At 46.0% G+C, this 9,391-nt stretch overlaps 1 pseudogene; it reads right to left on the bottom strand.

Annotated features, from left to right (window-relative positions):
* Positions 1-209: 209 nt before the first annotated feature.
* Positions 210-327, bottom strand: LOC126095802 (5S ribosomal RNA; annotated as a pseudogene).
* Between the last annotated feature and the right edge of the window lie 9,064 nt (positions 328-9,391).

The raw sequence follows: 9,391 nt of genomic DNA, 5'->3' as shown, positions 1-9,391 counted from the left end.
GTTAGGATTAAGTAGTTCTAAGTTCTAGGGGACTGATGACCACAGCAGGTGCGTCCCATAGTGCTCAGAGCCATTTGAACCATTTGAGGGGCGTGTGGTCAGCACGTCGCTCTTCCGGTCGTTATGGTGGTTTCCTTTGACCGGAGCCGTTACTACTCGGTCGAGTGGCCCCTCAATTGGCATCACGAGGCTGAGTGCACCCCGAAAAATAGCAACAGCACATGGCGGCCCGGATGGTCACCCATCCAAATGCCGGCCACGCCCGACAGCGTTTAACTTCGGTGATCTGACGGGAACCGGTGTATCCACTGCGGCAAGGCCGTTGCCAGAAGACTACCGTTGCCGAAGGAAAATAACAAACTTGCAATGTCGGGAATATACCGTATACCACGCACATGCGTAAAACTTTGTGTCGGAATTACTGGACGATCAATCAACACCAGGATCAAAGAGCATGAGGGACATTGCAGGTTGTGGAAGGTGGAGAAACAGGCCGTGGCAGAGCACGCACTGAGTGAGACCGACCACGTAATAAAATTCGCCGACACGGAAGTTCTGGCTATAGAGAAGCACTATCACACGCGCTTGTTCAGAGAAGCTGTAGAAATACAAAAACAAGCGAACAGTTTCAACAAGAAAGAGGAAAGCCTTAAGGTAAACAGATCCTGGCTTCCCGTACTGCAGCGAATGACCGTCGTAAATAGCAAGAGGAGAACCGCACAGGAAATGACCGTGGAGAAGCCCTCGGACGTTGGCGCGCCAGGTACATATAGTCTGCGGGCCGCGAGCTCGGCCCCCAGTTCACCACCGGCAATGGAGGGCGAAGCTTTGACAATGCCAGCCACTCGTGTTGGCGAAACGTAAGTGAAATCATTAGATGAACGTCGGCCGAAGAACCTGAGACAGAAGCCAATAGGCAGTTTGTCAACAAGTGGCCACGAAAGCCTTAACAATTTTGTAGTTAAGACTTTGTTATGAAATACAAGAATGACAGTTACTGCCGCAGGAGGTTTAGACTGAAACTGGTCATTAGCAAACACACAAAACTGGCAGTAAATAGTTAATGACTTTTCATATTCTTACGACACTCGGTGATTGCATTGAAAGGAAAAGACCCTGCTTGGTTATATTGTCTGAGAACAATGCCAACACAGGAGCCCTACAAATTTTAACTGTTGCAGGATATTATTCAAGTTGTATGAATGTGAAAGAAATGAATGTGAAAGAAATTAGGTAAAGCCACCACAGTACTATGTCTTTCAGTTAACTGTGTTACGATATTGTAGCAGTACAGACGACGAAGAATGTAGCCGACGACAGCGGTGAACTGCCGCTATTGCTTCTGCTAGTTTTTGAGAGCCACGGATAATCATGGGGCAAGCAATAGTTAGAACTGCAGCTTCCTCCGCCTATCCACTCTTTCCGTACTCTCAATACTCGAGGATTAACGAATCAGGCACGTCTGCACTGGCGCGACCATAGCTGCACACCCAGTATGCGGGAACGCCCAGCAAACACTACGCACTCTTTCATCACTCAAGTTGCTCTGCCTCCTCTCTGCTTGCAACGCGACAGAGACTTTCCATAGTCAAAGATAACAACGGCACAGCTTCTGCCATTTCGTCGTTGCTATCGATACTTTAAAGTAAAGATCCCTTGGCTATTACCCACCAATTTACAATATTTTCATTAAAATTACAATCAGTTATATATAGTCAGAAATAAATACACAGTTACATCGATTACGTATTGAGTATAGTTTCTGTAATAAAGCTTACACATTCAGAATCAGAAGTACAGTACACTTTATCGGCGGTTATTAAACGTCGAAAATTTTGGAAGGTTAGGGAGGTATTTTATCTGCATTTTCTATGTTATATATATATATATATAAATGAATGTATATATGTTTGTATATATGTTTGTCTACTATGCGCTCACAAACCATTCATCCGATTGCAATGAAACTTAGGTGAGTTGTTCTCCGAACTGGATGCAGTGTTCGTAGGTTCGGCACAATCTTCCACACTGAATAAAATTCCGCTATCGTGCCGCGAATCACACGCTGGTTGAAATCATCGATCATTACTTCGATTTCTCCACTTCTTTTCCTAAGTTGAAAGCGAGAAAGATTTATAAGAAAATGCCTTCTGGAATGCATGTACTTTTTTTTAAGTTTGGAAATGTACTGTAAAATGAATGTGTTTCGAAATAATACAGTAACTAGAGGTGTTTCCATACAAAGCAATACGGTAGCAAGTAAAAATGAAATATAAGGTAATTCGGACGAAATAGGGGGCTCCTTCAAAGTGATCGCGAACAAAATATCTGAAATGGAAACTCACCTTTTCATGACAGGCGTTTGTGGTGATACGCCAGGACGATTCTTGGAAAACTGTTTGAATCTTCCAATGCTACGCATGCTTTGTCCTGTGTATGTAGCAGCTCTCGCTGAAGATTTGTAAATAGGGTGAAGCATTTTTTCTGCTCCCTTTCCGTTTCGCAGCATTCAATCACATGCAATATAACCGTAGGCCTACCGGTAGGCGTTGTTGGCGACTCCCGAGATTGGCCAGAAACTGCCTCTTCACTCATTTTGATGATGTTTAGCACAACTGCACAATAAAAACACGCAGAACAGTACAGCGCAAAACAATAACGAAGCAGACGACAATGGCTACCTTGTACAACACAGTCAGCTGCGTAGTGTTGGCAGCAGTCGAAACTGCGTGCCTACCGAAGCCTCCCGACGTTTACCGACTTCTACCGATTCAGGACTAGGGAGAGGTCTGCCATCTAAAAGTTTAAACACTGTAAGGATGTCGTCCCGATGCTTCGCACCAGTCATTCTTTGGCACAACAGGAGTCCTGCGGCCATACATGATTCCATACCAAAACGTGCCTGATGAACCGCCTAATAAGGGTGGCGGCGTCTGATACAATTCGGGTGTAAACTTTGTCCTCGTTGCCTCCCACACTCGAATATCAGTGTATCAAGGTTGACACGGATACGGGTCTCATCAGAAAAGAGGGTTGTGTCCTATTGCTGCTTTATCCACATGTGGTTGGCGCCCTTGTGACACGAGCCGCTCCTCGAACCCGAATTAGAGGAGGAACCTTGAGAGATCTTCTGACACGTAATGCCTGTTCATGGAGCCTGTTTCGTATCGTTTCTGTTGTCACATGTACTCACTCCTTTAGCTGTGTGGAACTGCCGCCGTAAACGTGTACCATTGAGTTGAGGGTTTCTGCTTGCTATTACATACAGATGTCAGTCCTGCATACCTGTTTCTTTTTTCTTTCGCGGCCACTTCTGTTACTGTCCTCAACTGGTCCCATTGCTAGAAACTTGTTTCAGATTCTAGAGAAATCACTCGCAATCACGGCGACATTCACTGCTGCGTCCACCTGTCTCATTCCCTGGGCCAATAGAATGACTATACGGAGCCTCTGATGTTACTTCACTTTTACATGAACCATCCTGAAGCAACACAATGCTAAGAATGACACAAAGAGCAGGCACTGCAATGCTTACGAGTCACACAGTCGCCATAGACTGCACATACTGCCCCGTCACGGCAGAGACATAAACTGTGGCATTCATGTCTTTCCGATGTGCGTAAGGTAAATCGGTAAATGCAGAAACGTGAACTACGGTGACGCTACTACCAAATACGTCCAAAGAGAACCAAAATACTGTTATTCCTTTCTTGGCTGTCGGAGGACAAACACCGGTAGATATCCAGTGGAAACTGAACAATCTACACTCCTGGAAATTGAAATAAGAACACCGTGAATTCATTGTCCCAGGAAGGGGAAACTTTATTGACACATTCCTGGGGTCAGATACATCACATGATCACACTGACAGAACCACAGGCACATAGACACAGGCAACAGAGCATGCACAATGTCGGCACTAGTACAGTGTATATCCTCCTTTCGCAGCAATGCAGGCTGCTATTCTCCCATGGAGACGATCGTAGAGATGCTGGATGTAGTCCTGTGGAACGGCTTGCCATGCCATTTCCACCTGGCGCCTCAGTTGGACCAGCGTTCGTGCTGGACGTGCAGACCGCGTGAGACGACGCTTCATCCAGTCCCAAACATGCACAATGGGGGACAGATCCGGAGATCTTGCTGGCCAGGGTAGTTGACTTACACCTTCTAGAGCACGTTGGGTGGCACGGGATACATGCGGACGTGCATTGTCCTGTTGGAACAGCAAGTTCCCTTGCCGGTCTAGGAATGGTAGAACGATGGGTTCGATGACGGTTTGGATGTACCGTGCACTATTCAGTGTCCCCTCGACGATCACCAGTGGTGTACGGCCAGTGTAGGAGATCGCTCCCCACACCATGATGCCGGGTGTTAGCCCTGTGTGCCTCGGTCGTATGCAGTCCTGATTGTGGCGCTCACCTGCACGGCGCCAAACACGCATACGACCATCATTGGCACCAAGGCAGAAGCGACTCTCATCGCTGAAGATGACACGTCTCCATTCGTCCCTCCATTCACACCTGTCGCGACACCACTGGAGGCGGGCTGCACGATGTTGGGGCGTGAGCGGAAGACGGCCTAACGGTGTGCGGGACCGTAGCCCAGCTTCATGGAGACGGTTGCGAATGGTCCTCGCCGATACCCCAGGAGCAACAGTGTCCCTAATTTGCTGGGAAGTGGCGGTGCGGTCCCCTACGGCACTGCGTAGGATCCTACGGTCTTGGCGTGCATCCGTGCGTCGCTGCGGTCTGGTCCCAGGTCGACGGGCACGTGCACCTTCCGCCGACCACTGGCGACAACATCGATGTACTGTGGAGACCTCACGCCCCACGTGTTGAGCAATTCGGCGGTACGTCCACCCGGCCTCCCGCATGCCCACTATACGCCCTCGCTCAAAGTCCGTCAACTGCACAAACGGTTCACGTCCACGCTGTCGCGGCATGCTACCAGTGTTAAAGACTGCGATGGAGCTCCGTATGCCACGGCAAACTGGCTGACACTGACGGCGGCGGTGCACAAATGCTGCGCAGCTAGCGCCATTCGACGGCCAACACCGCGGTTCCTGGTGTGTCCGCTGTGCCGTGCGTGTGATCATTGCTTGTACAGCCCTCTCGCAGTGTCCGGAGCAAGTATGGTGGGTCTGACACACCGGTGTCAATGTGTTCTTTTTTCCATTTCCAGGAGTGTATATGGGTAGCATATCTGTCGAATACATGGATGCAGCACAAGGGGTGCTGCTGTTTCATGATATCGTACGTCCCCATACTGCAAATGTCGTAACGTAGACGTTGTGCCATCTCAAGTAGCAGACACTCGAGAACGCGCCTTAAGGTTCTGTTCTCTCCCCAAGCGATTATCACGCTTTAGGTCCCTTAAAGAAGGCCGTGAAAGGTCGACGATTTCTGTCGGACGAGGATACTCTATAAGCAGTTATGGGATGATTTCCTCACTCCTCATCGCGATCTTGCCTGACTGGCGTATCGATTCTGGACTGTACGGCCTTTGAACGGAAACTTATTGATCGCCCCTTATACTTATGAATAACTCTGTATTTTAGTGCCATCAGTCAGAACTATTAATTCACACTATAAACATTTCGTTTCATGCACACTGGAAGCTTTGGTTTTAAAACTCTCCTTGGTTTACATATGAAGTCTTACTCTCCTACCTCTTTTGAAGTCATTGGATTTTTCGTCTTTTCCTGCACAATACAGAAAAAATTGGTCCACTTGTTCTAAGACTTCATTGTGGATTTGTACAGCTGTCTATTCTATGTGTCAATTGGACTTTAATTTAGTCTTACTTTAATTTATTTTCAGTTCTCCTTTGAACAGTCGAGTTCTTCCATTTGTTTCTAAATTTCATCTTCGCTATGCTCTGCAGAAATGGAATAATGTGGTCTGGCTTATACAATTTCCTTTGTGAGTCTCGGATATAAACTTGTACGGCGGTAGGGAACGACGTTAAAGTACATTTGGTGGAGAACGCTGCTTTTACGGACCACTGTATGTGCTCAGTGGTCACTTTCGTTACAGTATGTATTTAATTTAATCTATTTATTTGTATATTTAGATTGTGGCGTAGAACATCAGATAAATGTAAGTAGTCTGCAATAAACACATTAAGAATGCGCATGAGACACACTGGTCATATAGAAAGAAAAAAATTATAGATGTACAATTACACAAAATGTGTACAGCCACAAAATATGGAGGACCATAACTGCAGCCAAATGTCTACGTTATTGATGTATTCTACCACCCTTTCGATGGCGTCGAAGAATTCAGAGCGATGACCAGTGAAGCCCGTCTGTAAGCTGTCTTCAACGATACATTTCACTGTTTCCCTATCAGTGACACAATTGCTCATGGGAGAAGCTATTTTTCCCCATGAATATGGCGACTCAGCAGATCTACCACAATCTGTTCGTATTCTGTTTGGACTGGCCCATATTCTGCGAGGCATGTCGAATCCAAATGGTATGGTGAGGAGACAAGGCATATTATGAAAGGGAAGAGGTATATTTTTCGTCCACTTCTCTTTCCAGCGTTCACTAAGACTCAACCCACTTTCATCCAAAATTGGTTCCACTCTCTAAGGTTGGATGTCTTGAGCTCAATCTGAATGCCTCACTGTTGAGGATGTCTGGACTTATTTGTAGAATAGGGTTCTTCCCGATCTTTCAGAGTTGTCGCAGGTGGTGAGGATCTACATTGCTTAGTATTGCTTAGTGCGGGTTGCCAGTAGGTTGGGGTCACATTCATTGTGCCTACTGTAAAGCGCATTGTTTGATGTATTTGGGCATCGATGCGACTAATGTGAGTAATGCTGAGCCAAGGCGGTGCACAATATTCTGCTACGGTATACAATAGTGTTAGAAAATTGCATTTTGTTTAAAAAGCTATAAGCGTTTTCACATCAAACATTCGGAGGCATCACTTTTCAGACGCCCTCGTGCTTTACAGATTACTTAATGTGTTAATTATTTGACGTTAAGCACGTTAAGCGGGAAAGAGTTGAAGAAAGGATTGAAATTAGGTTTAATGTTTGTTGGAAGTGGCTAAGTGCTCTTGTTATGCAACACTGTATGAATGCAGTCTGGGTCATTTGCACGCCATTTTAAGCAGAAGCTCGCTTCTACTTAATTTACGACGTTGTGTCTCCTGGCCTATGTTTCGTATGATGATACAGTTTTGCAGGTACATTCAGTGTGTGGATACTGTTTGTATAGCTTGTTAGGAACAGAGATAGTAATAAGTAGCTAAAAAATTAAAACGTCATGTCTGATGCTGAAGTATTACCGCAAAAACAGTGAGAATGTTCATCATTTTCCGGACGGTGTCGGCAGCAAAAAAGTTTCGTAAAGGGCTGAATTTTATATAAAGTTTGTAGCAAGTCACTAAGTTATCTCATTCTCAATACTGGATGCCTATAGTCGGCGTAATCAGCGTGTAGTGAACTACATTACTTCAAGACACACAGGCAGTTTCTAACTGTAATATCTGTCTTAACTGTATTAAACCTTCCATGTGCGAATACGCCTCTTAATTAATAGATTATGACAGCATTTAAGATTTTTAATTTCCGTTGGTAATTATATGAAATATTAAAAAGGGCAACCTGCAACAAGAATTATGATCCATGAGCCACGAGCCAGGAACTAATATTCTAACCAGGTTGGATGGTTAGTAACACAGATACCTTGGGGGTGTTTAATTCGTGGAGGAACACAGATAAACGTCGGTGTGTTACACGTAAGTCAGAAAAGAGATTCTGAAATGTTTTGAAACGAATATGGTGTTATTATTGCGTCCAAATAGTGTATATACGGCATGCACTTCTGTGGGGTTAAGGGTAACACACTGTGTGTTTCACAGTTGGCTGGAAACGGTTAGGAAGGCAGCCGCGAGCTGCGGCCGCTCTTTGCAGCGATTTTTGGCGCCCCAGGAGCGCAGTTGGAAGGGGTTAATCCGAGGCGCCCGAGGGCACGCCCTGGGAACGTATTTCGTGGTCAGCCTCCGCTCCGGCAGGAAATTTCCTCCAGAAGGGGACCACAACCGGCGTCCGCTGCTCCCAACGCAGCGTCATTCTCCTTATGCCCCATCTTCGCTTTGTCTCCCTTTCATTTTCACATCGTTTGTGTTCTATTGTACTTGACCTAATCACTGCTCGCATCAACTTAAAGGTCTAATTCGGCATTTGCATCCAGGTTTCCGGTGCTATAAGGGGCAGTCAAGTGGAAACCAGACAGATGGAAAAAATTAGTGAACTCTTCATTATTTCACAAGTTATCGTCGTAAATGCTAAAACACTTATCTCACTGTGAAAGGAAGTCTGCGGTTGCCAAGGGAACCATGACTGCACCAAGGTATGGACCAAATCGACGGACACGAATATCTTTCTTCATGGCTCCAAAAATATGGAAGTCGCATTGGAACAGAGCGTAGCTAATACGGAGGATGCGCAAGAGCTTTCCAACGAAACTTCTGCAGTGTAGTTGAAATATCCTCGGCTAAATGTTGACCATCCCACAGTGCGCTCCAAAAGTTTCGCTAGGAAGCCCTTACACATCCACCATACGTTCTCGATCTCTCCCCATACGATTTCAAAAATTTTAGAGCCCCGAAGAAAAATATTGGTGGCTGTTCAAAATGGGTTCAAATGGCTCTGAGCACTATGGGACTTAACATCTGAGGTCATCAGTCCCCTAGAACTTAGAAATACGTAAACCTAACTAACCTAAGGACATCACACACTTCCATGCCCGAGGCAGGATTCGAACCTGCGACCGTAGGAGCAGCGCAGTTCCGGACTGAATCGCCTAGAACGGCATGGCCACCGCGGCTGGCTTGGTGGCTGTCGATTTGCTTCGGATGAAGAGGTGCACTCCTGCGTACAACGATGCAGTCATAGTTACGTAGGCCGGACGGTGTGGCCGATCGGTTCTAGGCGCTACAGTCTGGAACCGCGCGACCACTATGGTCGCAGGTTCGAATCCTGCCTCGGGCATGGATGTGTTATGACCTTAGGTTAGTTAGGTTTAAGTAGTTCTGAGCTCTAGAAGACTGCTGACCTCAGATGTTAAGTTCCATAGTGCTCAGAGCAATTGAACCAAACCATAGTTACGTAGACAACCATAAACGTTTTTCTATGCAGGCATTGACCAACTTGTCTCACAGTGGTTAAAATGTGTTTAGTATCATGGAGATTACTTTTGAAATAGTACTTAATTTTTCACATGTGTCTCATTTCCACGTGACTGCTCCTCATCTAACACTACACGTTTCCAGTGACTTGTCGAGTTTACTCTCTTATCCCACAAGCTGCGACATAGTCGCGAATAAAAACAGTAATCCAGGTACTATCAAATGTTTTTTTATTCCAGTCTTTG

Source organism: Schistocerca cancellata, chromosome 8, assembly GCF_023864275.1.
Source record: "Schistocerca cancellata isolate TAMUIC-IGC-003103 chromosome 8, iqSchCanc2.1, whole genome shotgun sequence".
NCBI classification, from domain to species: domain Eukaryota; kingdom Metazoa; phylum Arthropoda; class Insecta; order Orthoptera; family Acrididae; genus Schistocerca; species Schistocerca cancellata.
The sequence above is the reverse complement of the archived record's forward strand: the minus strand, read 5'-3'. Positions and strand labels throughout refer to the sequence as shown.